The 24,640-nt window shown below is 43.8% G+C and overlaps 1 long non-coding RNA gene across 1 annotated transcript in view; it reads left to right on the forward strand.

The window, feature by feature from the left end:
• LOC126981267 (uncharacterized) overlaps positions 1 to 24,640 on the forward strand; it is a 118,085-nt gene that overhangs the window by 42,699 nt on the left and 50,746 nt on the right. The window contains exon 2 of the long non-coding RNA XR_007733867.1: positions 3,652 to 3,694. This is a non-coding gene — a long non-coding RNA (uncharacterized LOC126981267). The remainder of the gene's footprint in view (positions 1 to 3,651; positions 3,695 to 24,640) is intronic.

The following is a 24,640-nucleotide window of genomic DNA, read 5'->3' on the forward strand; positions in this document are numbered from 1 at the left end:
GAAGAACCTGAGACGAGGGCGAGGACGTAGGAGTCTGAGGGTTGTTGAATTGACTGGCTCCTCTTCGTGGCCTTTGCTAGAATGGGTACAGTGAAGAACCTGAGACGAGGGCGAGGACGTAGAAGTCTGAGGGTTGTTGAATTGACTGACTCCTCTTCGTGGCCTTTACTAGAATGGGTGTCTTGAAGAACCTGAGACAAGGGCGAGGGCGTAGAAGTCTGAGGGTCGTTGAATTGCCTGGCTCCATGTGGTCCGAAGTGTCTTTCTCCGCCTCGTTCGCCCATTCAGGTCTGCAAAGCGCCACGAGTAAGGAAGACTGTTCTGTATCTGCTTCTGCTCCACCCTCGCCGCCGCCGCTACCACCGCCATCACGCCACCGCCATAACCATAACCACCCCCACCACCGCCGCCGCCTCCGCCTCCGCCGCCATCACCACCAGCACCAGCACCACCGCCAACAGCAAGACAATAACTCAGCACCGCCGGGCCCCGAAACCCCAGCAGGCGGCCGTTTCTCTCTCTAAGCTCATCGGCAGTTACACGATTTTCGACTTTGTCTTTTGTGGGTAGAGGAATATTGCGTGGACCCCCCCCCTCCTCCTCCTTCTCCTCCTCCTCCTCCTCCTCCTCCTCGTCTAAAGCCTACCTACCAGACTGCCATCCCTCCAAACGAAAGCCGTGCAGGGCGACGATAACGAGGAGGAGGTAGGAGGGAGTGGGAGGAAGTTGAAGGGAAAGGAAGGAGAAGGAGAGTTGGTTGAGGTGGGAGGAAAAAGAAGCAGAGGGAGAACGTGACAAGGAGAGACGGGAAAGGAAAGGGAGCTCAGAGAGAGTGGTAAGGGAAGGAGAGGGGGAGTTGTGGGTGGCAAAGGAAGGGGAGATGAGGAAAAGTAGGAAATGAGACCAGAAGAAGAGTGGTAGAATGAGAGAATAGTGGGTGGGAAAGGAAGAGAAGCAGAGAAAGAGTGAGAAAGAGAAGGAAGAGGAAAGTGGAAAATGGAATGAGGAGGAGTAGGTGGAAGAGGAAGGGAAGGAAACCAGAAGTGGGTGGGGGTAAGAAGGAAGGGAAGCAGAAGGAGAGTCAGTGGAGGTGGAAGGAAAGGGGAACAGAGGGAGTCGAAAGGAGGTGGAGCGGTGGAGTGGATGGCGAAGACGGTGGAGAATCGCCATTGTATCGTCTGAGCCGCCTCCAGTGCTTCGTCAGGGTACCTTGTGGGGGGCTTAGGACCGGGGCGAGGCTGGGGCGGGGCGGGGCATGCAGAAGCGAGGGCATTGTTAGAATCCGAGCTTCCACGGAGGCTTCATCAGGTGGGGCTCATGTGCAGCGGGGCGGGGCAGGGTGGGGGCATCGTTTAATAGTCACGTGACCTCACCCCCCCACCCCCCAGTGCCCCGCCAAATGCTCCGGGTGAAGCAGGCAAGTCATTCATCGTTGGAGTTTTAAGTTGCCCCGATGCCCCGCCGATGCTCTTCAGGAGGATCGGGGCAGATCGGGGCGGGGTGTAAAGGTGAGTGCCATCGTTAGAGCCTAGGCCGGGGCGTTGGCGGGGCGTTAGCGGGGCGGGGCGGGGTCATTGTCAAGTCCCTCACCTGTAGACGACGATGACGATGAAGACGACGATGGAAACTAAGAATACAATGATGATGATGGTGGTGATGGTGATAGTGGTGATGATGATGATGGTGGTGGTGGTGGTGGTGATGATGGTAGTGTGAGGGAATGAATGGAGGTGGAAGGTGTTGATAATGGTGGTGGTGGTGGTGGTGGTGTTGAAGGGGGGACATTGTTACCTCCCCCCCCCCCCCTATCCTTTCTTTCCTCCCTCCCTCCCTCCCTCCCTCCCTCCCTTCCTCCTTCCCTCCTTCCCTCCCCCCCCCAGAAGCACTACAATAATTCTGGTGGGCGGAGAGAGAGAGAGAGAGAGAGAGAGAGGGGTCCTCGCTCTTACTGTCAACTCGCTCCCCTTTAACCGAGTTCCCTCTCTCTCTCTCTCTCTCTCTCTCTCTCTCTCTCTCTCTCTCTCTCTCTCTCTCTCTCTCTCTCTCTCTCTCTCTCTCTCTCTCTCTCTCTCTCTCTCTCTCTCTCTCTCTCTCTCTCTCTCTCTCTCTCTCTCTCTCTCTCTCTCTCTCTCTCTCTCTCTCTCTCTCTCTCTCTCTCTCTCTCTCTCTCTCTCTCTCTCTCTCTCTCTCTCTCTCTCTCTCTCTCTCTCTCTCTCTCTCTCTCTCTCTCTCTCTCTCTCTCTCTCTCTCTCTCTCTCTCTCTCTCTCTCTCTCTCTCTCTCTCTCTATCTCTCTCTCTCTCTCTCTCTCTCTCTCTCTCTCTCTCTCTCTCTCTCTCTCTCTCTCTCTCTCTCTCTCTCTCTCTCTCTCTCTCTCTCTCTCTCTCTCTCTTTCTTCTCTCTCTCTCTCTTCTTCTCTCTCTCTCTCTTCTTCTCTCTCTCTCTCTAGTCCTTTCTTTTCTTCTTTCTTTCTTCTTCTCCGTTTCTCTCTGAATCTTCTTTGTTCGTCTCATTTCCCTCTTTTTTTCTATCTTCTTTCATTCTTTCTTTTTCCGTCTTTCGCTTGTACCTCTTTTTTTTTTCTTTCTTTCTTTCGTCTTCTCTCAGTTTCTCTTAATCACGTTTCGCTATTCTCTCCAGTTCACCTTCGCTGTACCTTAAGGAATTTCTCTTTTATTTTATTTTCCCTCCCTCCTTTCTGTCTTTCCTTCTCTTTCCTTTCTTTACTTGCAACAATAAGCCTTCAATCAATCAATCATCTTTCCCTTTTTCTCTCGTTTCGTAATCATGTTCCGTTATTCGCTTCAGCTCACCTTCGCTATATATACGTGACCCCTCGCTTCACCCCTGACCTTACGTTCGTTGTTATGGCGTCCAGGAGGTGTTATTCGCTGTATTGCACAAGAGAGATAACGCCGGGCGGGTGTTTATAACGGTGACGAGTGTTTGGAATAGGAGAGGATGTCGCTGTGTGTGTGTGTGTGTGTGTGTGTGTGTGTGTGTGTGTGTGTGTGTGTAATTTGTTTTCGGCTAGTCTAGGCTTAAAAAAATCTTCTATAGTTTATTTAGATTCGAATGCTGACAGACCTTTCAGAATTTGCATTGCCAGAATATGAGAAAATTGTGTCTCTTTGTGTGTGTTTGTGTATAATGTGTGTGTGTGTGGGGGGGGGGGGGAGACGCCCGAAGTTTTGTGTGTGTGTGTGTGTGTGTGTGTGTGTGTGTGTGTGTGTGTGTGTGTGCGTGTGTAATATGTGTGTGTTTGATTTGTTTTTTGTTAGTTTAGGTAAAAAAAATATATTCTTTCATTTATTTAGATTCGCTCACACATAATTTACCTCTCGGAAACAGAGGTTGGTAGATGAAAGTAAAATGTTCCTGTTTGTTTGTGTTTGATATGTGTGATTAGTTAGTTTAGGTTCAAGTGTACTTATCTTCTATTTATTTAGATTCGAGTCCCGCCACACCTTTCAGAAATTACATCAGAAAGTAAGATACGGACGCCTTTGTGAGTGTGTATGTGTGTGTGTGTGTGTGTGTGTGTGTGTGTGTGTGTGTGTGTGTGTGTGTGTGTGTGTGTGTGTGTAATATGTGTGTGCTTGCTGTGTGTTTTGTTAGTTTAGGCTCAAATATTTTCTCTTTCTTTTTTTAGATGTGAATGCTGTCATCCACCTTGAAGAAACAGAGACTTAAAGGTAAGAAATGAACGTCTTCGTGAAAGTAATGTTTTTTTTCTTCTTTTTGTGTGTGTATGTGTGTTTAGTAAGTATGTGTTCAATCTTTTTTTTTCTTTTTTTCTTTTTAGATTCGGATGTAAACAAACAATCACCTTTCAGAAACAGATATTAGGTGAAAAAAGGTTGTTCCTGTTTGTGTGTATGAGCCGCTTTCACAGTCCAACACAGTGTCTTCGTAACAGCCCGAACCAAACTACAGAATCCCATACAATCCAAAATGGGGAGGTCTTCGATGCCACACTAAATACACAAAACTTTTCCTGTATAGTTTCGTCAAATTTGTGAACTTAAATATAAACACCAGACACTATACAAGGAAATTTCGAAGGCTCTGATATTGGTTTGGGAGCTTACTAACCGATCATGGGGAACTGTGAAACTGGCCCTATATCTGATGTATGTGCTTGTGTAACGGGCTTGTCGGGGGGCGTTTAAAGGGTGTTGATTAAGACAAGCCGACAAACCCGTTACACTTGGTCAGATTCAGGTATTTTCTCTCTCTGATTTAGATTCGGATGCAGACAGAAATATATGAAAGAAATAAGAAAATGACGTCTTCGTGAGTGCAATGATAGGTGTATTGGGTCAGTATTGGGGCGTATTACTAGACATTTCGCCGCCCAAGTTCACATATTTGACAAGGCTTTCGTAAGAGCTTGGGGCATTTCCAGTAGTAGTTTTATGACCCTGGTGGTAGTTTGACCCTTCCTCTGTACCGTGAACCTAAAGAAACACTCATTAGAACCCGACTGACCCCCTCTTTGACCTTTGGAAATAGTTGATATGAGAAGCGAGTGTTTTAGAATACCGACCTATATGTCTTTTTCGGTTCAAATATTTTCTTCCTCTCTCGTTTATTCAGCTTCGAACACAGCCAATCAGCCTTTTAGAGACAAAATTCAACGCCAATGTTTGCTCTTCGATCTTGATTCCAAACAAAACTTCAAAGGGACGCTGTGTAACTAATGAACTGAAGAGGAATATGTTTTGATAACCAGATATTTTATTAGACTTTATTTAATTTTCTCGATAATCATTCTTTTCTCTGTGTGGGAGCATCGATTTGGGTTTTTCTTCCTTTTGTCTTTGAACATTCTCTTTTGTGAGGAGATGTTGATGTCACTCACGCCCGAAGTTGTTTTTTTTCCTTTCACGCTGCATTTTTTTTTTTACAACAAAGGAGACAGCTCAAGGGCACAAAAAAAAGGAAACAATAATAAAAAAAAGCCCGCTACTCGCTGCTCCTACAAAAATGAATCAAAAGAGGTGGCCGAAAGAGAGGTCAATTTCGGGAAGAGAGGTGTCCTGGTACCCTCCGACATTATTCTTCATCACTCATTCATTAGACCACTCATATACTCCATCATCAAGTCACCGCCTCAGTATGTCAGCCTCAACATTCTCTCTCATTACTCATCGTCCTTTTATGTCCTCGGCAAAGATAATAAAACTGTTGAGTGAGATCGTATCGAGGTGAATGACTGCTCTCCTTTTCGACGAGCTGTTTGAAGTTCGTGGAAGTTTCATTAAAAAAAAATCTCACTATCTTCACTTTCTCCTTGATTAGTCGACCTTTGTATTTTTTTGCCTCACTACACATGCTAAAAGAGGTTAGATCATATCGAGGTGAATGCATACTTTAACATCGCTAAACTTTCCAAAACTTATGGGAACTTCATTAAAAGCTCACAGTCTTCATTCTCTTTAACCCGGTAGCAGCAACGGGCCAAATTTGTGGCTTTACCGTGTACCAGCGACGGGCCACATTTTTGCCATGATATAAACCCCCAAAAAATAGATGATGCATAAACTGATCACAAATGCGTTGATATATATTATGAAATGGTTTGCGTGAGTGATGATTTTTTCTCATTTTTCTCGCTTAGAGGGACCATTAAGAAACATGATCCCCGCAGCTACCAGGTTAATTAGTCGTCCAGTTTTATTTTTGTCCTCGGCACAGATAAAAAGAAAATGGTGAGGGAGATCGTATCGAGTTGAAGGAATGCAGTGCTATCGAGGAGCATTCTGACACTCATGGAAGCTTAGATCATATTCTCAGCATCATCTTTTTTTTCTCTCTTATTTCTCGTCCTATCTATTTTCATATCCTCGCTCCACATGCTAAAAGAGGTGAGATCGTATCGAGTTGCATGAATACGCTGCTATCGCCGAGCATTTGAAAACACAATCATGGGAGCTTCGTTCAGACAGACAGACGTTCAGACACGGAGAGAGAGAGAGAGAGAGAGGCCGAGGTCGAGGCCGAGGCTGGCTGGTTTGCACTCCTGCTAATTTAAAGCGATACAGTCTGTCGCGGCTTGATTGACTGACGTGTATTCCTATTTTTCAATTAAGTAAATGAAGCGACCGTCAGCCTGCGTGACATATCAAACTCCCTCTCTCTCTCTTTCTCGCTCGCTCGCTCTCACTCTCTTTGCAATAAATGAAAACGCCTCTTTGTTCTCTTTCATTTTCGTTTTTTTTTATCTTATCGTGTCAGTGTGTAACGTTAGACTGCCTTTCTGTCGAGTGGTGATGGGGGAGGAGGGGAGGGGGGAGAGGAAGGATGGAGGAGGGGGAGGAAGGGGGGGATGGGAGGAAGAGGGGAAGGAGGGAGAGGCGGGTGGGGGGAGTGTTTACCTGAGGACTGCCTGCCTGCCTACCTGTCCACCTTACCTGTCTTGATTACCTTGATTAGGGCCGTGAGGGGGAGGGGAAGAGGCGTTATGATAGGAAGAAAGGGTCTATTCATTTACTTATTTATTTATCTATTTATGTATCTCCTTTTTTGTTTATTCTTCTATTTTGGGGGGAGAAAGGAGGTTAGTGAGGAAAAGGGAGAAAGTTGGTTGGGATAGGTATGGGGAAGGAAAGGAAGAGGGGAAAGGGAAGCGAAGGATGCAGCTTTTGAAAGGGAAGGGAAACAGGGAACATTAGATGAGGGAAAGGGAAGGGTTTGATGCAGTATATGGAAGGGAGAGGGAAGAAGGGAAAGGAAAAAGGAAAGGGTAAGGAAAGATAAGGAAGGGGAGGGAAAGATAGGGGAAATGAAGTGAAGGGAAAGGGAAATATTTGATGCAGTGAAGGGAAGGGAGAGGAAAGGGAAGGCGAAGAAAAGGGGAAATGGTGGAGAAGAGGAAATAAGGAAAGGTTAAAAGAGGGAAAAGAAAATGGGAAGGAAGGAAATTGAAGAAGTTGGTACAGTTAGGGGAAAGGAGAGAAAAGGGGAAAGCGAAGAAGGGTTGATAATACAGGTGAGGGGAAAGGAGAAGGAGGAGAAAAATGTTAAATTATGCAAGTGAGAGGGAAAAAAAAGAAAAGGAGGAGGAGGGAGGGGAAGGAGAGGAACGAGTGTCAGGCCTAATGAACGTTTTTGTGGCCTGGTAATACAGTTATAAGTTGGTCAGTGTCGTCTGGTGTGTCTGTTTGTCCGTCTGTTTGTCCGTCTGGGTGTCTTGTCTGTTGTCCGTTTCCCTGTCTGTCTGTCTGTTCCTCTTACTTTTCTGTGGTCCATTCTCAAACATTTAGAGAGCACACACACACACACACACACACACACACACACACACACAAACAGATAAGGCTTTCGTAGAGGCTGTTATTTTGGTCACAGTAAGGGAGGCAATTCAAGGCAAAACAAAACAAAACAAAACAAAAAGAAAATCCCGCTTGTTGCTGCTCCATCAGAAGAAAACAATGAGGCCAAAAGAAGAGAAACTGAAGAAGAATGAGAGGTTAGTATCTCCATGGGTAGTTTTTATGAGCCTTGTGATAGTTTAACGAGGCTATTGCACAAGGGATGAGTTAGCAGCTTGATATATATATCTCTCGATACTGCGTAGATAAGGGATTGAGGGCTTGTATTAAATATATCGATTATCAGGTACATTTGTTCATTTTTTTAATTGTATCTTTTTAGTTTTATTTGTTTCCCATCTCCTCCCTTTCCTCTTTCCTCCTTCCTTTTTCTTCATCTGCATCATTTCCCTTCATTTCCCTTCCCCGGTCTCTTCCCTTTCTCCTTCTCCTTTCCTTTCTCTTGCATATTCCAACCACCTTTTTCCCCGTCCCTCCCCCAACCTCCTTTCACTCCCAATAAAGAAAGACAGAAAAGAAAGAAAGAAAGAAAGAAAGAAAATAAATGAATGAATAAATAAATAAATACAAAGAAATATAACACCTACCACCACATGAATCCTTAGTTGTATAATCACACTCTGTACTGCCTGGGGGTTGGGATGGCATGCTCCTCCCTTCTCCTTTGTTATTTACTTGCAACAATAAACCATCAATCAATTAATCATTTTTTTGTTGGTTTAGCAAAGAGAAGTTACCGTATCTTCTCCCATGAGGAAGGGATGAGTTGAAGTTTGCCATGAACGTAAAGAAAGAAACACTCGTGGGAGCTCTTTTCATCTCCTCTGTGACCTTAGGAAATTACTGTAAAGAGGACTGAAAACGTTTTGAGAATACTAACTTAATCCAAAATGTCGCTGCGTTGGCTTCATCTCGTGTTTTCCTTTTTTTGCTTCTTATCATCCTTGGCATTTCGTCTTTGTTTGTCGCTCCTGACGTCCGGCCTCTCGGGGTGTCAGAGTACAGTTGTTGTTGTTGTTGATGTGTTTTTTTGTTGGTGGTGTTAAGTGTTTTTTTTTTTGTTGATAGAGTGGCGGACGTGACTGACGGCCATCCGCTTCTGTTTATGTGTGGAAGTGAAAGCTTGTTTGATATGTGTGTGTGTGTGTGTGTGTGTGTGTGTGTGTGTGTGTGTGTGTGTGTGTGTGTGTGTGTTTGTTTGTTTTTAACGTGTTTCTTGTGTGTTTTATTCGGTTTATCTGCTGTATATTTCATGGTGCTAAGTGTTTGTATTACCTTGTACGTATTCTGCGGTTTTGTTCAGTGTTTATTTTCATCCTGAGTTTTAAAGAATTGTTAGTTTTTGGACCATCTTGTAAAATAGAGATTGATGCGTTTTTATTGTAAGTTGTGGTCATTAAATATCTATCTATCTATCTATCTGTGTGTGTGTGTGTGTGTGTGTGTGTGTGTGTGTGTGTGTGTGTGTGTGTGTGTGCCTCCGCTCCCTTTGATTACTCGCTGCGCCAACAACTCTTCCTTGCTCCTCTTTGCTCGCCTCCGTGTCAAAGCTTCGAGTCCCTTCAGACGAGGCGCGGAGTGTGGGCATACGTGGGTTGCCTCTTCCTCTCTTTTCGTGCTGGTCTGAGGCAGGGACGAGAGGACGAGGAGTAAAGGAGTTATTACACTGGTCAAATTTTCCGTGGATCTTCAGTCAAACCACGATTTCCGCTAGCGTGGTTCTCATTTGTTTCTTGTTATTGCTGCTGCTGATGATGGTGAGTAATACCGTCGTCCTTCAAGGAACTCTACCGTAGCTTTGGAAGATCGTGGACACGTCAGAAAACCACGGAAATATGAGAACCACGCCAGCGGAAATCGTGGTTTGACTGAAGATCCACGGAAACTTTGCCCAGTGTGATAGCCCCTTTAGGTGAGAGAAGCAAGGGAAGGCAGGATGGCGCAGGGACGAGGGATGTGTTGTTAGATGTTTCTCCTCTTCTTCCCTGAGATAGAGGAGAAATAAGGCAAAGGAATCAGGGACAAAGGATACATAAGCTGTTTCTTCATTCATTCATGCTAGTCTGAGATGAGTAAGGTGAGAGAAGCAAGAGAAGGCAGGATGGCGCAGGGACGAGGGATGTGTTGTTAGATGTTTCTCCTCTTCTTCCCTGAGATAGATAGAGGAGAAATAAGGCAAAGGAATCAGGGACAAAGAATACATAAGCTGTTTCTTCATTCATTCATGCTAGTCTGAGATGAGTAAGGTGAGAGAAGCAAGGGAAGGCAGGACAGCGCAGGGACGGGGGATGTGTTGTTAGATGTTTCTCCTCTTCTTCCCTGAGATAGATAGAGGAGAAATAAGGTAAAGGAAGCAGGGACAAAGGATACATAAACTGCTTCTTCATTCATTCATGCTAGACTGAGATGAGTAAGGTGAGAGAAGCAAGAGGAGGCAGGATGGCGCAGGGACGAGGGATGTGTAGTTAGATGTTTCTCCTCTTCTTCCCTGAGATAGAGGATAAATCAGGCAAAGGAATCAGGGACAAAGAATACATAAGCTGTTTCTTCATTCATTCATGCTAGTCTGAGATGAGTAAGGTGAGAGAAGCAAGAGGAGGCAGGATGGCGCAGGGACGAGGGATGTGTTGTTAGATGTTTCTCCTCTTCTTCCCTGAGATAGATAGAGGAGAAATAAGGTAAAGGAAGCAGGGACAAAGAATACATAAGCTGTTTCTTCATTCATTCATGCTAGACTGAGATGAGTAAGGTGAAAGAAGCAAGAGAAGGCAGGATAGCGCAGGGACAAGAGAAATGTGCGTAGATGTTTCTCCTCTTCTTCCCTGAGATAGATAGAGAGGAGAAATAAGGCAAAGGAATCAGGGACAAAGAATACATAAGCTGTTTCTTCATTCATTCATGCTTGTCTGAGATGAGTAAGGTGAAAGAAGCAAGAGAAGGCAGGATAGCGCAGGGACAAGAGAAATGTGCGTAGATGTTTCTCCTCTTCTTCCCTGAGATAGATAGAGAGGAGAAATAAGGTAAAGGAATCAGGGACAAAGAATACATAAGCTATTTCTTCATTCATTCATGCTTGTCTGAGATCGAAAAAGAGAGACAAGGGAAAGGAAGGTGGGACTGGAGAAGAGGACAAAGCTTTCTCTTCCTCTTATACGCTAGAATTTATACTTAATAGTTTGAGATAAAAAAAATAGGTCAGAGTATCAGGTAGGAAGGAACAAGGGATACACGGTGATCCTTCCTCTTTTCAAGTTACTGTGAGATAGAGAAGACTGCAAGGTAAAACGATCAAGGTATGGACGAGGGATAAGTTATAGATAAGATAATGAGGAGAAGGGAAACAAGGTAACACAAGGCAGTTTTGTTTTTTCACAGCAAAGGAGACAGCACAAGGGCACACAAAAAAAGGAAACAATAAAAAAAAAGCCCGCTACTCGCTGTTTCTGGTACGTTTATCTTATCTTCCTCTGTACAAACTGTCTAAAGTGGAAAGTGGAGGGAAGACTAAGGGAGGAAAGAAAAGAACACAAACATCTACCCTTTCCTCTCTTCACTTTCCTCTTAGATCAAAAGAGGAGGCAAAACAAGGCAAGGGAAAGCAAGGTACCAAAACACAAGGCAAGCAAGGTAAGGAGGTAAGGGCGGTACAGGATCATGCAAGGGCTTAACGGTGAGGAAACGGGGAGAGGTATACAGGGGGTCAGGGAGGGGTAAGGGGGGGCAAGGGGTGAAGTGTGCTGGATATTACTTCTCATTCATCCAAGTTAACTGTGTCCTAAATCTCACGGGATTACATATTTCATCACCTCTTTTGGGGCTCGGAGGGCGGGGCAGCGGAGCAAACGTTTTAGCTCACGCCGATGGAAACGTTTGAGCAGCAGCAGGAGGGGGAGGAGGGGGAGGGTGGAGAGGAAAAAGATACACAGGATGAGAATGATAAAGAGAAGGAATAGGAGGGAGAGAAAGAGGAGAGAGAGAAAGGATGATATTGATAAGGAGAAGAAAGAAGAAGAGGAGGAGGAGGAGAAGGTTGGAAAGGAAGAGAAAAGAGAAAGAGTAGGAGGAGAAAGAGGAAGAAGAGGAGGAAATGAAAGACGATAGAGAGAAAGGATGATATCGATAAAGGGAAGAAAGAAGAAGAGGAGGAGGAGGAGTAGGTTGGAAAGGAAGAGCAAAGAGAAAGAGGATGATAAAGAGAAAGAGGAGGAAGAGGAGGAGGAGGAGGAGGAGGAGGAGGAGGAGGAATGTGGAGCAAATACAAACGTTTCAAAGCCTCTGAGAATTTCGTGTGTATATTTTTGAGAGAGAGAGAGAGAGAGAGAGAGAGAGAGAGAGAGAGAGAGAGAGCCTGTGCGTCGTGCTGTCGTGCTGTGCCTGAGTTTGTTGTCGGGAGGAGAGAACACGGCGCTGACACCCCGATATTAGCTGCTTCCTGGCCACCCGCTCTCTCTCTCTCTCTCTCTCTCTCTCTCTCTCTCTCTCTCCATCAACCTTTTTCCCTTCTCTTTTTACACTATCTTCAAATATCTATTCTTATCTTTATCCTTTTCTATCCTCCTCTTCCTTCTTCTTTATCGGGTTCTTCTTTCTTCTCATTCTCCTTCCTCCCCTCTCTTCTCATTTGTACGTTTCTTCTTTCCTTTTCCATTCTTCCTCTTTCTGTCTTTCTCTTCTTCCATCTTTCCTCTTTTCCTTTCATTTACTTCTCCCTCCTTTTCTTCCCTTTTTTTCCTCTCTCCTCTTTTTCCGTCTCCTCCTCCTCCTTCTACATCATCCCAGCAACATATCACTTTTTCTCCCTCTTCCTCCTCTTCACTCACATCAACATTATACAATCTTTCATCCCTCCTCCCCTTCCCTCCCCTTCTCTCCCCTCTCTCCCCTCATCCTCCCCATCTTCTACAGTACATCACGTCACCCTCATCTCGTATTTGCTTCCCTCTCTCAGTCGCTCATTCTCACGCCCTTTTTCACGCTTCGCCCCCTCCCCCTCCTCCTCCTCCTCCCCATATGTGTACCCTGTTACCCTATATACCAAGGGACTTAAAGGAGTATATGGTTCACATCCCACTACTGTTTTCTGGGTCATGAGAGAGACGGAGAAGGAGGGAGGGACTGGCTGTTCAATGGGTTAGGTCTCCACTTTGTCATCACATATGGATAGTTTAACACTGTTCTCCCACTCTCCTCAATCTCCAGAAGTCTTGAAACATTCTCTGTTTTACTTCTTTCTTCCTCCCTCCCTCCCTCTCTCTCTCTCTTCCTCCCTCTCTTACTTAATCGCTTTCCTTCTCTCTTTCTCTCTTATCCTCCTCAGCTGTTGGTTCCTGTTGCTTCTGTTGCTGTTGTTGTTGTTGTTGTTGCTGTTTCTTATACATACTGATAACTGGAAATCTTTAAATGCCTTGAAATAAATAGTACTCTCATTTTTCTTCTTTTTCTTTTTCTTTTTCTTTTTCTTCGCCTTCGTCTTCGCCTTCTTTTTCGTCCCTTATGTAAGCTCCTTCATTGTCTTCTTCTTCTTCTTCTTCTTCTTCTTCTTCTTCTTCTTCTTCTCCTCCTTATGTAACAACCTTCTTAGTTTCATTTTTCCCTTCTCGGCTGTTCTTATGATTACTACTTTTACGATTTCTCTTCTTCCTCATTCACACCGATATCCAGAAACCTTGAAATATAATACTCTCTTTTATCCTTCTTCTTCTTATGTAACCTTCTTCTTAGTTTCTTTTTCCCCCTCTCAGCTGTTGTTATGATTGCTACGTTCACAGCTTCGGCTTCTCGTCCACAACCAGAGCCAAAAATCTTGCAACATTCCTTACTTTTTTCATCCTCTTCTTCTTCATCTTCTTCTTACCTAATCTTGTTCTCCTTCTCCTTCTCCTCCTCTTCCTCTTCCTCCTCAGCTGTTACTGTTGCCGCTGCTGCTGTTGTTGTGGTTGTTGTTGTTGTTGAGGTTAATTATTTGGTTTCTTTGTTTTACCTCTTCTCCTTCTCTTCTCTTCTCTTCTTCCTCCTCCTCATCATCATCATCATTCTCCTCCTCCTCCTCCTCCTCCTCCTTCTCTTCCTACTCACCTGTTTCTAGTATTGGTGTTGCTTTTGTTTGTTTGTTTGTTTGTTGTTGTTGTTGTTGTTGTTGTTGTTGTTGTTCTTCTTCTTCTTCTTCTTCGTTCTTGGAAAACACAAAACATTCTGCCCTTCTTTTTTTTTCACTTTCTCATGCTTATATAACCTCCTCCTCCTCTCATCAGCTGTTGCTCTTATACTACTACTACTACTACTACTACTACTACTACTACTACTACTACTACTACTACTACTACTACTACTACTACTACTACTATTTCTACCTTATTTCCCTCCTTTTCAATTTCTGTTCTCCTTTTATTGACCTTTATTAACTATCCCGATTTTTTTTTTTTATTCTATAATTCAAAAGTTTTCTACTGATTAATCTCCCTTCGTTTCCCGTCTCCTCCCCTCTCCCTTCCCTCTCCTCTCTCTCCCCTCCCTCTCCCTTTCCCTCTCCGCTTCTTCTTCGAAATCTCAATCACTCAATCAGCCAATCAGTCTTCCCTAACCTGCTCTTCCTTCTCCTCCATCTCTACCTCCTCCTCGTCCTCCTCGTCCTCCTCCTCCTCCTCCTCCTCCTGCACTCGCTTTCCCTGAATTTCATCTTGCTAATAGAAGCGGCTTATATAAAAGAGCAGAAGGCTGTGCCAGGAGGAAGCGTCTTGTTATAGTAGAGATAAATATAATAGTGATATTAATAATTCACTGGCCAACAACAAATTTATCGTCTAAGTTTTTTTAGCTGATTTAGGACGATTTACATTTGCTGAATCCAAAAATCACATTGGTTGTGCTCAATGAGGTCAATTTTTTTTTTTTTTTATCTATCGCCACATGTTTTTTTATGTTTTTTTTTGTTTTGTTTTTTACACGTACGGGTATTTTCTATTTATATGAGGCAAAATTCTTTCTTATTTCTTTAAATAAACAAATTCTGAAGAGTTTACATGCGCCAATTTTTTGACTAACTGGTACTTTTTGTATTTTGTTGTGCCAACAGTCCGGGTTCACCAAGCAGCCGTGCTTTCTGTGCATGTGGGATGGCAGGGACAAAGCTCAGCATTACACGAAGAAGGACTGGCGGCCTGTACGGGAGGAAATGATGCCTGGCAGAGCAAGGAACGTCATGAACAACCCTCTGGTGGACAGACAGACATGATATTCTTCCCACCGCTGCACATCAAGCTCGGCTTGATCAAACAGTTCACCAAAGCTCTGGACACGGATGGTGCTGCTTCACTTGCTTGTGCCACGCTTTTCCAGGATTGACCATGGACAAGTTGAAAGCTGGCATCTTTGACGGTCCTCAACTCCGTCAGCTCATCAGAGATCCAGTTTGAAAACTCAGTGAACGAAGTGGAACTGGAAGCGTGGAAGGCTTTTGTTCTTGTCGTGAAGAACTTTATTGGCAACAAGAAGGCCAGGAACTACGCCGAACTTGTCACCAATATGCTGACTGCTTTCAAAAACCTCGGATGCAACATGAGCATCAAAATGCATTACTTATTCTCGCATATTGATCGGTTTCCTGAGAATCTGGGATCAATGAGCAACGAGCAGGGGGAGAAATTCCATCAGGACATGAGAGAGATGGAGACCAGGTATCAGGGGCGCTGGGGATGCAGCCATGATGGCTGATTATTGATGGACTCTGAAGAGAGACATCCCTACCGCTGAGCATTAACGGAGTTCGAGTAGGGTAGGAAGGTAAGGAGTGAATGGGTTATGTCTTAACTACTACTACTACTACTACTACTACTACTACTACTACTACTACTACTACTACTACTACTACTACTACTACTACTACTACTACTACTACTACTACTACTACTACTACTACTACTACTACTACTACTACTACTACCACCACTACTACTACTACTACTACTACTACTACAACTAACAATACTAATGATGGCTTTATTTCACTCTGATGCATATAGAAGAAAATACTTAAATACATACAGAAAATAATAATATCAAAGATGGAATGAGTGCAAATATTCAACGGTGTTCTTAACTGTATGTGATATTAAGACCAAGGTATAAATAGAACCTTAAAAACTAGTTCTCTCTCTCTCTCTCTCTCTCTCTCTCTCTCTCTCTCTCTCTCTCTCTCTCTCTCTCTCTCTCTCTCTCTCTCTCTCTCTCTCTCTCTCTCTCTCTCTCTCTCTCTCTCTCTCTCTCTCTCTCTCTCTCTCTCTCTCTCTCTCTCTCTCTCTCTCTCTCTCTCTCTCTCTCTCTCTCTCTCTCTCTCTCTCTCTCTCTCTCTCTCTCTCTCTCTCTCTCTCTCTCTCTCTCTCTCTCTCTCTCTCTCTCTCTCTCTCTCTCTCTCTCTCTCTCTCTCTCTCTCTCTCTCTCTCTCTCTCTCTCTCTCTCTCTCTCTCTCTCTCTCTCTCTCTCTCTCTCTCTCTCTCTCTCTCTCTCTCTCTCTAACGGGAGATCTCTCTCTCTCTCTCTCTCTCTCTCTCTCTCTCTACACAAGCTTTTAATGTTGTTGCGGGCACTGGAGCAGATTGGCGACTGATAAGCTGTCTGTTTGTTTGGGCTTTCTGTTATCAGCTGAGCCTGTTAGAGAGTGAGTCTGATTTTCCCTACGCTGTCAACTTATTTATTTTTATTTTTATTTCAGATACTTTTATACCTGCTCCTTGCTATTTTCTTCATTGTGCATCTTTTCATAACTTTTTCCTCGTATTTTCTTTCATTTCCCATCTTTTCACACCTTCTTCTTTCCTATTTTTTTTCATTTCATTTCTTTTCATTCTCTTCTTCCTATTTTTTTCATTTCATTTCTTTTCATTCCCGTTTTCTTCCTATTTTCTTCATTGTACATCTTTTCATTCCCTTTTGCTTCCTATTTTCTTCATTTCAAATCTTTTCATTCCTGTTTTCTTCCTATTTTCTTTATTGTACATCTTTTCATACCCTTTTTCTTCCTATTTTCTTCATTTCACATCTTTTCATTCCCGTTTTCTTCCTATTTTCTTTATTGTACATCTTTTTTGATACCCTTTTTCTTCCTATTTTTCTTCATTTCACATCTCTCCATCATACCCTTCTTTTTATTTTTATTTTCATACTTTTCTTCTTCCTGTTTTTTTATGTTCTATTTATGTCATTTTTGTATTTCTATGTTCTTGTTTTATCACACCCATTTCGTCTCTTCTTTATTCTTTATCTCTCTACTTTTTCCTTTTTCTGTCTTTTTTTCTCTATTTTCCTTTATCCTGTTCCTTCCCTTGCGTCTCTTTCCGCCTTCCATCCCTTCCTTTCTTCCGTCCTTTAAATTTTCTTTCTTTCTTTTTCTGTTTTTCTTTCTTTATTTATTTATTTATCTGTGTGTGTCATCCATTTCGTCTCTTCATTCTTATCTCTCTCCTCTTTTTTCTCTCTCTTTCCCTTCCTCTCTCATATCCTTTCCCTTCTCTTTCCTTCCCTTCCCTTCGCTTCCCATATCTCTCTCCCTTATGTCCTTTGTTCCTTGTGTGTGTGTGTGTGTGTGTGTGTGTGTGTGTGTGTGTGTGTGTGTGTGTGTGTGTGTGTGTGTGTGTGTGGTGCCGGCTGGACACTCTTGGTCATGCTTTAATCCCTTGAAAAATTACTCTTGCGCGCTGGTCATAACAACTTAATTATGGCGCTGCTGTCACCGGCCTGGCTGTTTTTATTTCGGCTGTCTTCTCTGTCTTCTTTTCCCTTCTGTTCTTTTGTGTTTGTTCTCTTTTTCCTGTCGTTTCTTTTTCTTTATTTTTCTTTCTGGTGATGCTGTTCCTGGGCCGTTTATTCATGTCTTTTTTTTCTTTTCTTTTTTCCTTTTCGGTTGTTTTAATTTCGTCTTTCTCACTTCTCTTTTCTTTTTCTTTTCCTTTTCATTTCTATTTCTCTAATTTTTCTATTTTTTTGGTTGTTCTCTTTTTCCTGTCTTTTCTATTTCTTTTTTTCTTTTTCTTTAATTTCCTTTGTTTTTCTTTTTTTCTGGTGATGCTGTTTCTGGGCTGTTTTTTTGTCTTCTTTTTTTTCTTTTCATTTCGGTTGTTTTAATTTCGTCTTTCTCACTCCTCTTTTCTTTTTCTTTTCATTTTCTTCATTTCTTTTTCTCTATTTTTTTTCTCTCCGGGGTCTGGTTCTATTTAGCGTTCTCTCTTCTCTGTCTTTCTCGTCTTTTCATTTTTCCTTTTCTTTTCTTTTCTCTTCTTTTTCTTCTCCTTTTCTTTTCCGAACTGTTTTTCTAATCTTTTCTGGGGGGGGTCTGTTGTCCATGAGCTGTTTTCTTAGGGGGCCTTGTCTCTTTCTCTCTCTTTTTCTTGATTTGTCTTAGTGTTAGTGCATGCTGTAAGTAACGGTGGTGGTGGTGGTGGTGGTGGTGGTGGTGGTGATGATTATGGTGGTGGTGGTGGTGGTGGTTTTGCTGGAGGTTAGATCAACTTATTTTCTTTCTCTCTTTTTTTTCTTCCTTTCTTTCTCTCTTTCTTTCTTTCACTCTTTCTTGGCCTGTCGTCACCCCTCGTTGTTGTTGTTGTTGGTGGTGGTGGGGGGGGGGAGGGGGAGGGGGGGTGAGGGGGGTATGTACTTTCTTCCAGCTCTGTTTATTGTGGTCTAACTTCTTTTTGTTTATTTTTGTTGTTATTGTTGTTTGTTGTCCTTTGAACTCCTCCTTGATTTCGTTCACTTTTCTTTCTTTCTTTCCTCTGTCTGTTTGTCTGTCTGTCTGTCTGTCAATGTGTGTATGTCTATGTATCTGTCTGTGTCTCCATTTGTCTGTCTATGTGTGTGTGTGTGTGTGTGTGTGTGTGTGTGTGTGTGTGTGTGTGTGTGTGTGTGTGTGTGTGTGTGTGTGTGTGTGTGTGTTCGTGCGGGAGGGAGGGGTGACTCTCTCTCTCTCTCTCTCTCTCTCTCTCTCTCTCTCTCTCTCTCTCTCTCTCTCTCTCTCTCTCTCTCTCTCTCTCTCTCTCTCTCTCTCTCTCTCTCGTTATTGCACACTCGGTTCTCTCCTCAGTTTCTATTTTTTCCCGGTGCAAAGTCCTGTTTATGTGTTCTTCGTGGTCGTGTTCTCTTTAATGGTTTCGAGCACAAGAATCTCAAGCCCTGAAGATCTCTATAACCCCATGACTCTAAATTTAAGGGAGGAGGAGGAGGAGGAGGAGGAGGAGGAGGGGAAGATGATGGAAGCCAGTCACCGTCATTAGGCGACTCATATTCAACTTTAGTAAGATTAAGTTGTATAATATTCATCTGTATAACTTAGGAGAGACTTGACAGATACAGACAGACAGTGGTAGACAGTGTACTTGTGTTCTCTCAGTATGTCTGTCTCTTTGTGATCTGTCTGTCCGGGTTTCTCTGTCTGTTTATCTGTCTGGGTCTGGGTCTGTCTGGCTGTGTGTTTGTCTGCCTGTCTGTTTATCTGTACGTGTCTAAGTCATGTCTTCCTGTCTCTCTCTCTCTCTCTCTCTCTCTCTCTCTCTCTCTCTCTCTCTCTCTCTCTCTCTCTCTCTCTCTCTCTCTCTCTCTCTCTCTCTCTCTCTCTCTCTCTCTCTCTCTCTCTCTCTCTCTCTCTCTCTCTCTCTCTCTCTCTCTCTCTCTCTCTCTCTCTCTCTCTCTCTCTCTCTCTCTCTCTCTCTCACACACACACACACACACACTCAGTGCCATCAATCCCTGAACCTGACCCTCTAAGGAAAGATAAAACCTCGTGTTGAGCGGCTTGGCGAAGAGGAGGAGGAGGAGGAGGAGGAGGAGGAGAAGAAAAGAAGAGATGGATCAGCAGGAGAAGGATAAGAACGAAGGAAAGAATAGGAAGAGAAAGATAAAACAGTGGAGAAGTGAAGGAGGAGGAGAAGAGGGAGGAGGAGGAGAAGGATTGAAGAGGCTGTTATCCTGTTGTCAAGGACGTTTGCAGGAGGGCACACAGGACTCCTATGCCCGGCCTGAAGGATGGCAATAAACTCCTCCTTCGTGATTCTGTGGTAACCAACTGCCCAGGATATTTTAGGGTAATGGGAAGTTACTTTTTGGGGGTATTGTAAGTTACTTTATTTGTAGTTGAGAAGGTAGTTTTTGAGTGGTATTAAGATTAACTTTTTTGGGGGACTAGGTGGGAGTTAAACTTTTATTGGGTGTGTTGGGAGTTCTCTGGGTGTTTTTTTTTGTGGGGGAGCGAGTGTATTTTTTAGTGGTGGGGAGTTAGGCCTATAGGGGTGGGGAGATAACCTTTTTTGGGGGGAGTGGGGAGCTGTACATTTTGGGGTGCATTGGGTGTTAATTTTTGGGGGGAATGGTGGGAAGTTATTTTGGGGAGTAGTAGAGAGTTACACTTATTCTTTACGGGGGGGGGGGGGAGTTTAACTTTTTGGGGGGTGGAGAGCTAAACTTTATTGGGGGTGGGGAGCTAAAGTTTAATGGGGTGAGGAGCTAAACTTTTAACAATCTTCTTTCTTTTTTATTAATTTATTTTTCCTCTCCCCGCGTTCTTTCCCTTCCACATTCCGTACTAACTCCATTTTTCCTTCATTCACTTTTTATTTTTTCTATTTTTCAAGTGTTTTCCTTTTTCGCTTTTTTCTACCTCTCCTCGCGCTCTTTGCTTCCTCAGTTAGCACTCACCTCCCTCTCCTTTTTTCCTACTTTCCCTTTTTTTCTTTCTTTTTCACGTGTATTCCTATTCCCCTTTCTCTCTCTCTCTCTCTCTCTCTCTCTCTCTCTCTCTCTCTCTCTCTCTCTCTCTCTCTCTCTCTCTCTCTCTCTCTCTCTCTCTCTCTCTCTCTCTCTCTCTCTCTCTGTAATAACCGTCCAGGCAGTGTTTCTTTTTTTTTTAACTTTGCTTTTCAATTTTTTTTCTGTATCTGAACGTTACCTCTTTTTTTTTTTATCTTTCCTCTTTATTATTTTCTCTTTTCTGTCTATTTTATTCGTATCTATTTTCTCTCTATCTATACTTTCCCTCCTTTTATCTTTCTCTTCTTTTCATTTCACATCCCACGCACTCCTTAATCTTTCTCTTCTTCTTATTTCATCTTTAGCTAAACATTCCATATTTTCATTTCTCTCTTCCTTTTCTATATCATTTATCACGCACTCATTTATCTTTCTATTCCTATCTATTTCATCTCTACTCAAACGTTTGTCTTCTGCCTCTCTCTCTTTTTATGCTGTTTCTCATGCATTCCTTTATCCCTCTATCTATTTCACCTCCATTCAAACCTTCCTTTTTATCTTCCTCTTTCTCTTCCTTTTATATGATTTCCAATGCGCTCGTTCCCGGTTCCTTTCTTTCCCACGATGGATGATGGACTGACTGACTTGCCTTCACTTTTATTTTCACTCCACTCTTATTTTCCCTCCGTGATTGCTGTTCAGGGTGGATTTACCGGCTGTAACCTCTCCCCACCCTCCCTTCCTTCCTCTCTCCCTCCCACCCTTCTCCCCTCTCCCTTCCTCCCTCGTTCTTCCCCTCCCTCTCTTTCTCTCTCTTTCTATCAGTCTATATTACTCCCTAGCAAGCAATTCCTCCTCCTCCTTATTCTCTTTCTCTTGTCGAAGTGTGTGTGTGTGTGTGTGTGTGTGTTATTTTCGCTGATGGAGATGCAAACACAGTGAAAGCGAAGGAGAGAGAGAGAGAGAGAGAGAGAGAGAGAGAGAGCAAATGAACAGATAACATGCATACATATCACTGCTTAAACCTCTCGACAAGCTTGAAAAAAAAAGAAAAAAAAAGATTGCCGGCGTTATAGACGTGACTCGGTCCTGGATGCAGTAGTAGTAGTAGTAGTAGTAGTAGTAGTAGTAGTAGTAGTAGTAGTAGTAGTAATAGTTGTAGTAATAGTAGTAATGGTAGTAGTTCCCAAGTTTTCCGTCAGTCTGTCCCGCTAACCGCTTGTCTCTCTCTTCTTCCTCTTCTTCTTTTTCTTCTTCGTCGTCTTCTTCCTCTAACAACGTTGCTACCACCACCTACACCATCTTCTCCATGGGTGTGTGCGTGTGTGTGTATGTGTGTGTGCATGTGTGTGTTCAGGGTCAGTTCAGCAGCGTGTCAGCACAGAGAGGGTCGTCCAGGATTGGTTGGCTAGCGTGCAGTGTTCGGTAAACTCATGACCCCTTCACTGCACGCTACGTCTCCTTGTCTGGCCCCGCTCCGTCACGCAAGGCCCAGTAACAGAGGACGAACAGGAGGGGTACATGCACACCGGCACCTCTGCTTGACTTGCTGAAGGTCACAGATCCAAGGCACCCAAGCACAAACAAGACTTTCGTGGGAGTTTTCGCCATTTCCAGGGGTAGTTTTGTGACCCTGGTGGTAGTTTGACAAAGTTTCTTCACGGTGAACGTAAATACACACTCATGGGGACGTTTTTCACCTCATTTCTAGCTTTTAGAGATGATTGATGTTAGAGAGGGAAGCGTCTGAGAATTCGAACTCTGTGGCTGGTATTACAAGACTACCACCAGGGTCATAAAACTACCCCTGGAAATGCACACAACTCCTACGAAAGCCTTGTCAAATATGTGTTCTTGGGCTGCGAAATGTCTCTTAATACGACCCATGTAACTAAGGTCGGTATTATAAGACACTTTCGCTCCTAACATCAGCTATTTCTAAAGGTCAAAGAGGGGAGCAATCGGGTTCTAATGAGAAGTTCTTTAAGTTCACGGTACAGAAGAAGGGTCAGACTACCACCAGGGTCATACAACTACCCCTGGAAATGCCCACAACTCCTACGAAAGCCTTGTCAAATATGTGTTCTTGGGCGGCGAAATGTCTCATAATGCGACCCATGTAACTCGTGTCTTGGTTGGGTTAAATTGCCTTATCTTTCAAGCTTAGGCGAGAATAAACAAAGTGACATAATCGTTCAGGTGAGTTGTTATCCAGGTGACACGGTGAAGCACGCAGGTAATCCTCTCGCTCTCATTCCCCCTCGCCAATCATGCCTGTCTGTCCGTCTGTCTGTCTGTCTCTGTGAACTCGACGCATCACTGGCGGTATCCTATGAGAGAGACCGAGTGTGGGGTGTGTTTGTGAATATAATTTAACGCTACGCCCGTGTCCGTGTGCGTGTTGCTGTGGATATGGGTGTACGGTGTGAATATGTTCGTCCGTGTGTCTGTGTTCGTGTGGCTGTGGTTGTAGGTTGTAGGGAGTGAATAAGTCCGTGTGTCTGTGTGGCTGTGAGGTGTGTGGTGTGTGTGTATGATCTATCTATCTATCTATCTATCTATCTCTATCTATCTATGTACGTGGCTGTTCAGTTCAGTTGGCAGTCGAGGAGATAGTCTTTCTAACTGTCTGTCTTTGTGGTGTATTTTATTGTATATCTGTGTGAAGTTTTTTTTTTTTCCTTTTTTTTTGTCTAATGTAAGTGGCTCTTGAGTTCTCTTCAGTTCAGTTCAGTTGGCAGTTGAGGAGATTAGCTTCCCACTTGTCTCCTCTGATGTGGTTGGTCTTCCTGGTTCCTCTCTCCCTTTCTCTCTGCATTGTGTGTGTTTTTGTCTTCTCATGTATACTTGGTCCTCGTGAATCCTCGCTTCTCTTCTTTCCCTCGTGCATTGTGTGTTATTTTGTAGTTATCTTTCTTTACGATGTCTTTCTTGTCTCTTCTCGTGTGGCTGATCTCTGTGGTTCCTCTCCTCCTTTCCTCGAGTCTCTTCTCTTGTAGTTAGTCTTCGTGAATCCTCGCTTCTCTTCTTCCCTTCGTGCATTGTGTGTTATTTTGTAGTTGTCTTTCTTTATGATGTCTTTCTTGTCTCTTCTCGTGTGGCTGATCTCTGTGGTTCCTCTCCTCCTTTCCTCGAGTCTCTTCTCTTGTAGTTACTCTTCGTGATTCCTCGCTTCTCTTCTTCCCTTCGTGCATTGTGTGTTATTTTGTAGTTATCTTTCTTTACGATGTCTTTCTTGTCTCTTCTCGTGTGGCTGATCTTTGTGGTTCCTCTCTCCTTTCCTCGAACTCCTGCGTCGTGTGTGCATTCCTCCGTCAGCGGGGCCTCCGTGCGCCACTCAGCCTCGCCACATAAAGCCACTTGTATCGTGCAAGAGCTTCGGCATCAAGGCGTGAGGCGGCGCGTGCTTCCGTCAACACCGCAACACCTTCGCCCCGCCGCGGACACCTTCACGTGGTGGTGTGCGCGCATTGCACCTCACGTGGCTGGGAAACTGTGGGAGCTAAGGGAGGTATTCTCAGATGCTTTCACCTCTTGCATCCACTATTTTCAAAGACCAAAAAAGAGATCGATCGGGTTCTTATGAGTGTATATTTGGGTTCGTGGTATAGAAAAAGGGTCCAACTGCCACCAGAGATAAAACTATCCCTAGAAATCCCCAGAACTCATATGAAAGCGTTATCAAGTATGTGTTCTTAGTCGCCGAAGTGTTTAAGAATATAACCCTATAAGAGTGTAAGATGTATCCCGCTCTGGACCTCCCCCGCTGGCCCAAACACTTCCTTCACTCGCCTTAGCTATTAATCACTAACCACGGAAATATTAAACCCAGATGAATTTAAGTAAGCTACCAAACTGTGGGAGCTAAGAAGTGTAAGCTGTATCCCGCTCTGGACCTTCCCCCCTGACCCAAACACTTTCTCCCCTCGCCTTAGCTATTAATCACTAACCACGGAAATATTAAACCCAGGTGAATTTAAGTAAGCTGCCAAACTGTGGGAGCTGAGAGTGTAAGATGTATCCCTCTTTGGACCTCCCCCGCTGCTCCAAACACTTCCTCCCCTCGCCTTAGCTATTAATCACTAACCACGGAAATATTAAACCCAGATGAATTTAAGCTGCCAAACTGTGGGCGTATCCCTCTTTTGACCTTTCCCGATGCTCCAAACACTTCCTTGTCTCCCTTCTTATCTGTTTATCACTAATTGTCAAAATAAACAACCCGGACCAGAAGCTAAAAGAAACGTGGACTGTAACATCGCTGCTGTAAAATGTATATATCTTAATTATTTTCCTCGTCAGTTGCGTTATCAGAAGACTGTGTTATTGGTTTACTCAGACGCTGCCACCTCTCACTTCAACTATATCCGAAGACCCTAAAAGAAGGAGAAAAATAGGGGTCTCATGAATGGTTTCTCGCCAAGCTACCACCACCAGGGTCATAAAACTCCTACCCTATGAAAATGCCCACAGCTCCTACGAAAGCCCTGTCAAATTAGGGTGTGTTAGCCCCGAAATGTTTTATAATATGCCCGAAAATGTCAACCGGGGGAAATATATGGAAGGGAAACTGAA

This window comes from Eriocheir sinensis, chromosome 47 (genome assembly GCF_024679095.1).
Source record: "Eriocheir sinensis breed Jianghai 21 chromosome 47, ASM2467909v1, whole genome shotgun sequence".
Taxonomy (NCBI): domain Eukaryota; kingdom Metazoa; phylum Arthropoda; class Malacostraca; order Decapoda; family Varunidae; genus Eriocheir; species Eriocheir sinensis.